The sequence below is a fragment of the Puma concolor genome, chromosome A1 (genome assembly GCF_028749965.1).
Source record: "Puma concolor isolate L17-30 chromosome A1, mPumCon1.1.hap2, whole genome shotgun sequence".
NCBI classification, from domain to species: domain Eukaryota; kingdom Metazoa; phylum Chordata; class Mammalia; order Carnivora; family Felidae; genus Puma; species Puma concolor.
Window position 1 is genome coordinate 55,058,273 of NC_141667.1, and position 13,169 is coordinate 55,071,441.

Sequence of the window (13,169 nt, forward strand, 5' to 3'; positions counted from 1 at the left end):
TAGCTGTTGCAAAATTTTTGAAAACATATAGATAAAAAGAGGAAATATTCAAAACCTCACTAACTGCAAATATTTTATTGTAGAATAAGACCTTCTATGGTGCAAACTGAAGCAAGTGGTGAAATGATATGGTGCAAATATCAATGATAAATTTCATATATGGATTTGAAGTAAGAATTCTCAGGGTGCTTGGGTGGCTCAGTAGGTTAAGCGTCCATCTTTGGCTTAGGTCATGATCTCACGGTTTGTGATTTGAGCCCCACGTCAGGCTCTGCGCTAACAGCTCATAGCCTGGATCCTGCTTCAGATTCTGTGTCTACTCCTCTCTCTGCCCCTCCCATGCTCATGTTCTGTCTCTCTCTGTCTCTCAATAATAAACAAACGTTAAAAAAAATTCGAAGAATTTCTCAAATTAAAAATTAGAGAATACAAGGGTATACTTTCAAAGCTAGGGTCCAATAGGAATTACAAAGGGGTGTTTAGGGCTGAGGGTTGAAGTCATTATGGTTGGTAATCCAAAACTCCAGTCAGAATTAGGCTTTGGTGGCTCATTTGCACTGAAGTGACCACCCTAGATATCTTCTTTTGTGTGAGTTATGTTTACCTAGATAAAAATATAAGATTGTGCTCTACATGCCTTTTTTTTTTTTTTTTGGCAATATCTTATTTTAAATATTTGCCTAGGTTGTTATCTTATCTTGTCATGAACAGATTTGCATAGGCCAGTGAAAGAAATGTTCAGAAATGCTTGTTATCATTAACAGTAATGATAAAGGACCTGCCATACAATTTATTCTCCTTAGTTTTTTTTTTTTTTAAGTAATACAAATAAGGTTCAGATTTAACTAATGTTTATTGATCTCCAGTTATGTTCCATGCATCATGCTAGGCAGAATTACAAGCATTCATTCAGTAAGTGCTCAGAAATTATCCTGTGTGGTCATGTTATCTACTCAACATTATCCTCAACTTCATTTTCTCTTTCTTTCTTTCTTTCTTTCTTTCTTTCTTTCTTTCTTTCTTTCTTTCTTTCTTTCTCTCTCTCTCTCTCTCTCTCTCTCTTTCTTTCTTTCTTTCTTTCTGATTTTATTTTTAAGTAATCTCTCCATCTAGCATGAGACTCAAACTCACAACCCAGAGATCAAGAGTCACATGCTCCACTGACTGAGCCTTCCAGGTATCCCTCCACTTCATTTTCTTATCTCTCATATCTAAGTGGCAAATCGTACTGGCTCTACTATCAAAATAAGTCTGACTCCGATCATTTACTATCTCTACCACTATTACCTTAGTCTAAATCACTGCCATCCTTTGCATAGGTGGCTTCAAGAGCCTCCAAGCTGCTCTTTCTGCTTCCACTCCGCGCCTCTTCTCCCCTCCCCCTGGTCCGTAATCATTTTCCTGCAGGGAAGACGCAGTGGGAAAGTGTGCCCTGGTTAGTACAGGAACTACTGTACTGCTGCTAGCACCCAGTGTATGTGGGGAGAAGAGGAGAAGACAGATTTGAAAGAACTTTGTACATTTATTGTTATTTTTAGAAGAGTTTTGTACATTTAAATATTCAGAAATATAAAGTTATTGAGGTTAGAGTGGAAGAGAGCCAAAGCCTAAGAGACTCTTAAAAACTGAGAACAAACTGAGGGTTGATGGGGGGTGGGTGATAGGTATTGAGGAGGGCACCTTTTGGGATGAGCACTGGGTGTTGTATGGAAACCAATGTGACAATAAATTTCATATATTGAAAAAAAAGTAAAGTTATAGAAGTAGGATTCAGTTTTTACTGACGTCTAGTCAAAATGGAAGTGTGGAGGAATATGTTTGATTATGTAATTCAGGCAGCTTAAATGCATCATGTTTTTTCTTTTGTGAATCATGAAAACTGATTTGTCAGAGTTTCTGTCTTAAAAGAGGACAGATCTCAGTACTACAAACAGGGAGTACACCTGTGTGTGATGTTGCACGTCATCCCACCTTCCGTGATGAATTTTGATCACTATGCTAGAAGAAAGACTTGAACTACCTTATTATTCCCTTGAAAATTAGAGTAAAAACCTATTGTCATATGGACAGGTGATCAAAGAGCAAGCAGATAAAAGGAATAGAACAAAGTTATTATAGAAGCGTTATCAGTCAGTTAATTAACAAGAACATTAGGATATTTTTCTGGGTTTTGTGGTATTTGTGACACTTGTCAACATTTAAAGATTTGCAGTTTGCTGTGATTTCTTTTTTGATACTCACTTTCATACTTAATTTTGCATTTGAAATTAAAGAGATACCCTCACTTTATTGTTTAAGCTTTGGGCCCTACAAAACCTGGATCTTGCTTTATTTTTGTGAGCTATCCAGAGGCTCCTTCTCAGTTTGAAGTGAGTTTATGTTTCCTACAACACAGAGCTTTGGCTAACATAAATACCTTTAAATTTTTTTTTTTTCAACGTTTATTCATTTTTGGGACAGAGAGAGACAGAGCATGAACGGGGGAGGGGCAGAGAGAGAGGGAGACACAGAATCAGAAACAGGCTCCAGGCTCTGAGCCATCAGCCCAGAGCCCGACGCGGGGCTCGAACTCACGGACCGCGAGATCGTGACCTGGCTGAAGTCGGACGCTTAACCGACTGCGCCACCCAGGCGCCCCAATACCTTTAAAGAATTAGTGGCAGAGTGGGACCCAGGGGAAAGAAGAGGACATGTGTGGCAGGTGGGCAAAGAAAAGTCCCAATTATAGGACAGTTCTCAGGGAGAACATGGCTATAGAGGGATGGGTGGTGATGGCGATAGGGTTGATGGTATTCCTAAAGATCCCAAAGCAACCTCGTAGTCACAGGACAAAGAAAACTCCCTAGCTCCCAGCCCCACAGAGAAAAAAAGCATGGAGGGAGACTGGAGCAGACTGGAGAATTCAGCCGGCAGCCAGTCTGCTCCTTTGCAAGTTGTACACACTCGTCAATACAGTGTGTTGACTTTGTACAAGGAGGCTGAGGTGCTGCTAGCCATTCAGACAACGCTGGTGCGTAATGAAAGCAGAACAGCAGGAGCTGTACATTGGAGAGGGCGCTTTTGATTTGTGGCTCCTTTTGTTGCTTTCCTTTTGAGTTTCCTTGGTTCTGTGGTTTGGACCTCCACAGACCTAGAGGAGTTCAGAAACTTGAAAGGGAAAAAGCCCTTCCTCCCCAGGGCCGGCTCCTCCACTTTCATCCTGTGTCAGGTGTTCACGCCTCACAAAGATGGTGCTAAATGGAACTCTCTACAACCTCTGGGTAGCTGGGAGTCCCTTTGAGATGTTATGTTCCTGCAATAATGGAGACTTGTCACTACAGGCTGTTAACATACACCCTTCCATTGTTGAAGAAAGACATCCAGGCAGCCACAAAGCACATGGCTCCCAGTAGCATCTCAGGCTCGAGGATCTCTCAGGGAGTTTGCTTCTTGAAAGGAACATAGAAATCTCAGGCCGTTACTTCTCACAGCTCTTTCCCTCTCTTTCTCTGAGTAAGCTGTTTAATTTTATTTCTATGTTTTGAAACATAAGGGGTTTATAGTAGATGGTTGTAGGAAACAACCAACAAGTATAACCAATTTTGGGGAAGGTGCTTTGAAGTGTAGTTGTATTATCTTCCTTGAAGGATTCAGATTCTAAATATATATTGATTCCTGTATCTATATATGTTACCTATATCTATATCTACACAGTAGGCTAGATACCTTGCTTTCTGGAAATTTTCTATGTATTCTTCTTCTTTAACTAAGAAGGACTATATTTTAATATGCCACCATACTCTGTCTTTGTAGACATTGCTATTTGATCATGGCATTTATTCCTATAAAGCTCTGATGTAGTTTCCCAACTATTTTCAAAGACGATTCTAGATAGTCACCTTCAATCGACAGAAATTTGCGCCTTATGAAAAAGCTTGTCTAGGGGATGAAGTTCTCTTTATGTGATTCTAAGATCCTATTACCAAAGGCATTTTTAAAGGCCAGACACTTATTTGCCTACTTCCAAGATAAAAAAGGAGAATGTGAAAGCTCATAGAAAGTTTAAAATAAACATGGGATAGTAAGGCTGGTGAAATGTGAAAAAGAGAGAGAGAGAGAGAGAGAGAGAGAGAGAGAGAGGGAGAGAGGTGTTTAATTTATATTAGGTATTTTTGTCTGCTAGGCTGTTTATAAAAAAAAAAAAGCTACCATAGCAAATCAATTATAGTTAGAATGACAGGGTACAATAGTAATAGTTGAGACAAGCTTCATTAGGCATTTGTGAGTGTGTCTTTTTTTCTTCTCAAAGGTCTGCCTGGGTCACTGGAATAACTGTGAATTTGGGTCAAGGACCCGTGTAAGCAGGGGAAGGCTCATTTATCATCAAAGAAGGGTGAGACAACTGTCATCACTCCATTTGACTCCAGCTGTGAAGTGAACAGCTTATTTTTGTTTTAGTGATGATTTGAGAGACCCATCAATAAAATCACCAATACTCTTTGCAGTGCGGCCATCTATCTGCGTGTCAGTGTATGCACGCTTGTGTGGACGTGAACATGCGCTTGCTGAAAGCAGAAAGGGAAAAAGTAGGGAAAAAAACTTTACCTTGGCACATGTATTTATATAGGATTCCCTTCTTTGTGTTCACTCATGTTAGGGACTCATCTCAGAGTCTCCAGCTGGTTCATCATTGTCCCTGATGGTTAGCATATCAAGCTGGTTTCACAGCTTTATTTGCTCAGATGTGCTGTGGCTGCCTACTGTGTTGCTCCTAAAACCAAGCCCAGAGGGTTCTTTGAGGAAAGAGCGATTAACTGGAAGAAATGGACTGACTAGACTGTCATCAATCACTTTCCTTTATTTTTAAGAGCTCATCTCTTGAAACTTAATCATTCTGAGGCCTCTAAAGTCCTTGTCATAATTTCCTGGGTACTTACTAAGCTAACACACACTCAGCACTTAAGATGTATGAGGCCCTGTGCTTTCTTTTTTCATGATTTCATTGACCCTCCACTACCACACAGTGGGGTAGGTACTATTATTTTCCCCAGCGTTAATTAGTGTAGCCTAACTATTCTAACAAATAGGCCCAAAATGAATGATGGCTCAGATACTGTAGAAGTTCTTCCTTGCTCACAAAGGAGTACCGTGTAGGTGGAAAGTTAGAGAGGGTCACCTGCATATCCATACAGTCATTTGGGGACTGTATGAGAGAGAGAGAGAGAGAGAGAGAGAGAGAGAGAGAGAGAGAGAGAGAGAGAGAGAAAGAAAGAAAGGAACAGAGGAAGAGGGATAGAGTATCTTAAACAGGCTCCATGCCCAGTGCAGAACCTGACCCAGGGTTTGACCCCACAACCATGAGATCATGGCTTGAGCCAAAATCATCAGTCAGATGCTTAACTGATTGAGCCACCCAAGCACCCCTAAACAAGTAGTTTTTAGGGTCACCCTGGGGGATCATGTCCATTCTAGCCAGCTGAAAAGTGACAATATGGATAGAGTACTGGGTGGGGGTCTTTATGTGTCAGGTCTGGAAGTCATGGTCATCAATTCTGTTTACATTTAATTGGCTAGAATTTAGTCACATGACTACCACTCAGGGTAAGAGGAGCTAGGAAATGTAGTCCCTAGCTGACCAGCCACTTCTCTGAGACAACTCTACACTCTGTGGGGCAGTGTAACACAGATTTTTGGTGATCTGTTAGCCATCTTTACCCTACTTCGTTCCTCTGGCTTCTAAACATTTCAGAACACCTTTCTTCACATACTGTTCCCTAAGAAAGACAATCAGGAATCCCATTCACTTACCTCATCCAGGTCAAAGTCCAGGCTTTCAGGATAATGCACTGTCCTATGTCCAGTGTGGATGGATGTGATTCCTGGTGCCTTGAAATCTATGAATGAAAAGCTGAATTATCTTCCCAACCCCTACCATACACTCAGTAAATAATGACAGTATAGCAACACACACATAAACTTCATCTTGGAAACTGAAAGCATGGGAGACTCACAGCCACTATGGATCTGCTACAAAGATGAAATCATCTCTGGTCAAGTATATGATGGACTTTTGGAAAAAATGTTTTATAGGCATTTGAATGCAATGTGTCTTCTCTGTTTGGTACACACAGACACATGTATACATATATAAAATGTATATTATAGGGGTGCCTGGGTGGCTCAGTTGGTTAAGTATCCGATTCTTGGTCATGATCTCATGGTTTGTGAAATCTCTCCCCTGCTCTCTCTTTCCCTCTCTCAAAATAAAGTTTAAAAAATGTATATTACATATTTAATTCATATGAATTTATAACGGCCTCTATGAATATATTATTCATACTTACATATGAAGAAAGAACATATATGTAATGGTGATGAACCTTGTTATTCAAATCCTCTGTATCTTTACTTCATTTTAAACCTTTTGGTTATGTGAAATAAAGCATGCATTAAAAGAAGTGCTTACACAAATATACAGTTTAACACAGTAATGACATGAGCATCAGTGTACTCATCATGTAGATCAAGAAATAACATTACCAGCACTCCAGAAGCCCCTCTCTTCCATCACTTCCTTATCACAGGGAAGTTCTATTTTATTATTGCCTAAGGTAATTACTCTCCTGACTTAATGAGACTCGCTTTCCTGTTTTCCTATGGCTTTACCACCTAAGCATGCATTCCGAATGTACACACTTTAAATCTGTTTGTTCTTGACTGTTATATGCATGGACTCATACTGTGTGCATTTTTGGTGTCTTATTCTTTTCACTAAACATTGTAATATTTGTTGAATATTGCTGTCATTGACTTATTTTTTATTCATGATTTAGTAGGCTTATCTCTGGGGTGCCTGGGTGGCTCAGGCGGTCAAGCATCGGACTCTTGATTTCAGCTCAGGTCATGATCCCAGGGTCATGGGATCTCACCCCTCCTTGGGCTTTGCACTGAATATGGAGTCTGCTTGGGAGTCTCCCTCTCTGTCAAACTCTCTCTTTTTTCTGCCCCTCTCCCCCGCCCATGAGTGCTCTGTCTCTCTCTCTCTCTCTCTCTCTCTCTCTAAAATAAAATAAAAAAAACTGAATGCTTCAATTTATTTTATTTATTTATTTATTTATTTTAAAATATTTTAGTGTTAGAAGTTGCTTTCTTACTAAGGAGCACATAGTCTTATCTCTTAAGCAAGTGAATAAGCTCTTATTCTAGCTGTTACCTTTTTCTTTTTTTTTTTTTGAGAAAGAGCACATGAGAGCCTGACATGAAGAGGGGAGCGGTAGAGGGAGAGGGAGGGAGATAATCTTAAGCATGAGATAGGGATCTGAGCCAAAATCAAGAGTAGGCTGCTTCACTGAATTAGCCACCCAGGTGCCCCTAGCCTGTTACGTTTTTAAGTCCTACATTTTCAGGAAATATATTTAATCTGCTGCTTTGCACTGTTTCTTTGACAAAAATTCATCAACAGTAACTATCTTGTACATTGATTCTTTTTTGTTTGTTTACTTCAGCTTTTTTCTTTTTTTTTTAAATTCATTTATAACATGTATACAATAAAGTACACAAACTTTAAGTGCCTAGCTTGCTGAATTTTTACAAATGTAGGTACATGTAACCACCACCAGGATCAGGTTCTAGAACTTTCTAGCACCCCAAAAGACTTCCTCATGCCCTTTCCAGTGAGTACACACCTTCCACAGACACTGACCATTCTGATTTCTATCCTCATAAACTAATTTTTCCTTTTATTGAACTTCATATAAGTGAAATCATATAGTAAATTCTATTGGTATCTGTCCTGTACTTATTAGCATATTTGGGGGTTTAATTTGTGTCATTAGGTCTAACAGTAATTTGTTCCTTTTTATTGCTGTGTAGCTTTTCACCGCATGAATATATCACAATTTGTTTATCCAGTCTTGATTATAATGAATAAAACTGCTCTGAGCAGTCTTGAACATGTGTTTTGTGGATATATACTCACTTATCTTGGAAATATACATAGATGTGGAATTGCTGTGTAACAAGACAGCTGTGGATTTAACTTTATTAACACTGTGTTCTAAACAGTAGCGGAAAGTGCCTCTAATACTTTACACTCTAACTGGCAATGCTGCACATTCTGGTTGCTTCTTATCCTTACCAACACATATGTCGTCAATCTTTGAAATTTTAACCAGGAGTTGGAAAATTTTTTCTGCAACTGGACAGATAGTATTTTATTTTGTTTATTATTTATTATTATTTTTATTTTTAGTGTTTATTTATTTTTGAGAGAGAGTGCAAGCAGGGGAGGGGCAGAGAGAAAGGGAGAGACAGAATCCGAAGCAGGCTCTAGGCTCAGAGCCAACAGCACAGAGCCCCATGCAGGGCTTGAACCCATGAACCATGAGACCATGCCCTGAGCCAAAGTCAGACATTTAACTGACTGAGCCACCCAGGTCCCCTGATAGTAAGTATTTTAGACTTTATTGTCCATAAGGCCTCTATCACACGTATTCAACTCTACCATTGTACTGCAAAAGCAGCCTGTTGACAGTAAGTAAACAAATGGGCATGACTATTTTAGATGATCTTTGGTCTAAAATATCCATTTCCATAACATTTGCATTTCAATTAATAGGAAGAGGAGTGGGAAAGTGGAAGTCATTCTTTTCAGAAAATGAGTTACAATTGCACATATCACTTTCATCCACATTTTACTGGTGAGAATTTTGTCACAAGACCGGTTTGCAAGAGAGGATGACAGATCATTTGTCCTGGTCCTCTGTGATTAGCTAAAATTCTCAGGGTTCTATTAAAAGAAGTCAGGGAGAAAGGTTATTGGTGTGCAACTAGCTATTTTTTCCACAGTGGGCCATGTCCTGTGGAACATTTCCTTAGGTCAAGGAAAATTGATATTTCTTTCTTTCTTTCATTATATTCTCTCTACATGTTTGTCAGTCTTCTAGGATTCATGGTAGACAGATACTGGCTTTCTGAGATCTATCTTGAAAGATCTAAGTTCTTAGTTCTATCATGATTCTTGTTTTTAGTCTTATAATTTCTCTCTTTGATAGGTTTTCATGAGGTTAATTCAGTTTTAATTGATCTCCATTTTGGCATTTCACTGATTTATTTAGTGTAAAAAAATCTTAGCAATTATGGTTTTAATTTGCAGACTGACGATTGATTTTCAAAGAGCCCTTTTATAGCTATAAATCCTATCAAATCTCTTGAAGATAATTATTACATATTTAAATTTCTATTCCATATTGTTTATAAGCTCGTTTATAGGGATTGGTTATTTTTCTTTTCAGCTTTTATTACTTTGGCATTCTTGCTTATATATAGAATTTGGAGTTTGGAATGGGTTTCTCCAGCACAAGTGAAAATAGGCATTCTTTTGGTAGATAATTCAGTCATGATTATGGGATGAGCGGCTCTATAGCTATGTAGGGCAGGAGAACAGAGAAACATTTGGCTGTGGAGCCGTTTCTTTAGTTGCATGAGTAACTTTAGTTTGGGATGGGTGGTTTCATGCAACACTACCATTATTACAATGACATTGTTCCAAAGCTCATCTGGGGGCATCTGGAGGCGTATCCTCCACTTTATTTAGAGTAATAGATTTGAGGCTTGTCGTTCAAAATATAGTGAAGTCACCGTGAAAGCAGGGACCAATGCAGTTGTTTTCCAGCACTTTAATTTTTTCATGGGCAATCACAGTATATGTTGTCTCTGCCAGGGCTTGCCCACTATGCCTGATTCTCTTATTTGAGGATTATTCTGTAATTCTGTTCGTCCCCTCTTTTGTATGCATGGGATTGTAGATTTCTCATATCTTTGGGAGTCTGCTGTCAATCTTATGACATGTGTTTTTTCCTTGATGAAGTTCCTTGATGATCAGGTTGTTTTGTGCTCCATCAACTATCATGAAGTTAGACTGCCTCTATCAGTTGGATTTTGTTAGAGCTATTGGAGAATGAGCCAAGAATCTCAACAGGGTTCTTGGAATAGGCTAAACTTTGAAAGCAATGTCCTTTCTGTGTTTCAATAACTTGTTTAAAAACATTCTAATAGAATGTTTCATTTTGCTGGAATCTTTTGGAAGGACAGTTTTGTGGTAAGCCTGGGAGGTATATATCTGGAAAATAGCGCAGAGTCTGGTATATGAAGCACCATGGGACTGTCAAGGGAGCTAGTTTCCATGCCAGTTAAGGCCTGGAGGAATGGAACCAAGTGACCAAGTGGGAGATGGGGGAGGCCTTATATTTTAGTTTGCTACATTGGTGCTGTGGTTTTGTTTGCCTTTATTTAAAATTAAGCCCATCGACTAATTTACAAATTGATTTTTGGCATTTTTATAACATTTAGAGGAACAAAGTTATAATCTAACTATTGTTTGCATTCATTAAAGAATTATTCTATGAAAACAATTATTTCACTTAAGCTCTCATTTCCTTAGTTAAGTTTATTATATTACATGTTTGCTTTCCTTATTACAAAAATAAAGTATGCTCAATTATAAATATTTTTAGAAAATGCAGATAAATTAAATAAAAGTAATTTAAAGCCTAATCCCTCCATCCAGAGGTGACTACTATTTACTTTAGAAGATCTATCTATCTATCTATCTATAGCTCTTTTTCCTTCATGTGTGGATTAGGCTTAATAGAAATTAAGTTACTTACTGATGATCATATAGTAGGTAGTGAAGCCATGATATAGAACAAGGCAGACTTATTCCAAAGCCTTTGCTCTTAAACCCTACAATTTATACTTTGCCTAATGGATTGAATCCTGGCCTTAGGAAGTCTTAGAAGATGTAGGATTATGGCAGTTTGTAGCCAGTAGCCAGGGGCTGAGGAAAGGAGGTTGAGGACTGTGAAACATTCTGTCGGGTCCCAAAGGGAGTGTTGCTCTTTAAGGAGTATGCTTCTCTTAGTTTTCCAAGGGTCCTACTCTTGTTGATGACTCCAATCTTGTTGGCTCTGAAATTCTACTCTCTTCCAAGCATCCTACAGAGTGGATTCATTATGTTTAGGCTTTTTTTTTTTTTTTTTAATAGAAACTATGCACTGTTGAACTCTATAGAAAAACAAAACTCACATGGATTCTAATCTTGTAATTATCGACTTGGGCTCAGTCTTCTCCATGAGGTTGAGCAAAGATAGAGGAGGCACTGTGCATACCACAACCTTCTTCGTTATCCTTCGATTTGCTCATCTTCTTGGCAGGCTCATAGATGTTCACAAGGACTCAGAGAACTGGGTTGCTATAACATCTCTCTAAGATCTGCTTCAGGCAGTGCATTTCAGCAAAGAGCAAGCCATGTAAGATCACAGGTATCAAAAATAGCAGGTGATGGTCCAAATTCTTGGCTCCAACTATAAAATACTGATTTCTAACTCCTATTCTCTGGGCTTTCTTGCTCTGAGGCCAGGCTGGCACTGTTTGCATAAAGTGCTGTTCCATTTAAAAACAGCTGTGCCTAGAAGCAGATGAGAGTCGGCAAAGTAGGGATCATAAGTCAGCAGAACTGTGCTACAGAGGCATTTTCTGTTGCTGCTTTTGGTGGATGCTGACTAGAAAATCAGATTCTCTATAATCAACAGAACTTTACATCATGCATTTTAGAAGTTAAACATCTAAGCCCAGAGATCCTTAATGATTTACTACCCCGGACAAAAGTTGCAGCTCATAGAGTCTGTGCTTTATGGCACAAATATTATGATCTCATTGAAACAAATGTTATCGGAATACCCCTTTTAAACAGGTTTTTTGAAGTGTGCTAAGTTATGATTACAAGGTCTGTCTTTTCCTGCTCTCCTGAATGTCTCGTGGTCTCATTTTCCCTACTTGAGTGACATAAGCTACTCCTACCGGCTGTCCATAAGACACATCTTGGTGGGGCTCTTAGCTATACACAGGGACAAAAGAGACACTGCCATTACAATTTTATAAAGTGGGGATTGGTGGTTCTTATCACCTGGACTGTGAACACTCTCCTGCTTCCTTCAGTGTAGCTCCTGTGAATGACACTTTTTGGGGTTTGTTCTGTTTTTACATTGATCAGTCTGTTGTCTTTTTCCCACGAAGTCCAGCCATCCCTGGATGCTCCATCACTTGTAAAGGTGATGTACAAGATACAATTCAAATAAGAAATGTAAGCCAAGCTGGAGTTTGAGACTTCAACTGATATGCCGAGTAAGGCATTCTTAACACATCTCTTCCTTCTCTTGCATGCCATCTATCATTTTGGACCACAACCTCTAACCATCATCTATACTCCCCTCCCACAGTTAGCACAGCCATGAGCTGTAACCCTGATTTTGGCACGAGTGTGGACAATCTCTTGATGTTGATGGCAAAGCTAGTTTGGACTCACATCATGATCCAGGTTCCTGAGGCAAAGTTAGACATTATAACCAGGCTGTCACCATACTGGATGTGAAGCCTGGAATCAGAGTCGCCAAAAAAGTGAAGACAAATCAGTAGTTTCTCTTTCCTCACAAGAAAGGCAATGGTACCGTATTCCTGCTTCTATTATTACATCTGGACCTAATAGTGTACCTGTGGGTATCTTTATTGTCTGGTTGGATATCCTCCAATATCTTGAAAAAACAAATTCAGCATGATACTATATAAAATTACTAATGATGAGGAGGTAGGAATATGTGATGTAACACTTGTAGTCAATGATAAGGTACAAGTTAAAATAATTGGGATCTAAAAACAGCTCCTAAGTAGAAATATTTATATAAGAGAGTATGTGATTGTAGAAGAGAATAGCTCTCCAAAAAAATTTAGTGCTGTGTTTTCCATGGTACAGGATCAACCTTGGGAGGAAATTGCCCACCTAGGGGACTACATTTCCTGGTCCTCCTTGCATGCAGATGTGGCCTTGTGACCATTTTGGCAAAGGAGCAGAAGTATTATTTCCTGGGCCAGTTTTAAAATGCCAGTGTCTCTCTTACTCTCCTTTCCCCTGTCTCTCATCTGGATACAGGAGATTCCAGAGGCCTAGGAATTGACCGAGTCACAAGATGGAAGGACCCTTGTTCTCTAAATCTCCATGTGGAGGCGAGTGGCCTACTCACCAGGAACACTTTCATGGGATGTAACAGTTTTATTTTTAAGAGCAGCTGGCAGTACCCTAAGGAATACAGTTGGAGAGGCAAGTTGGGACAATGTCCTTGCCTGTATTTGTGTTT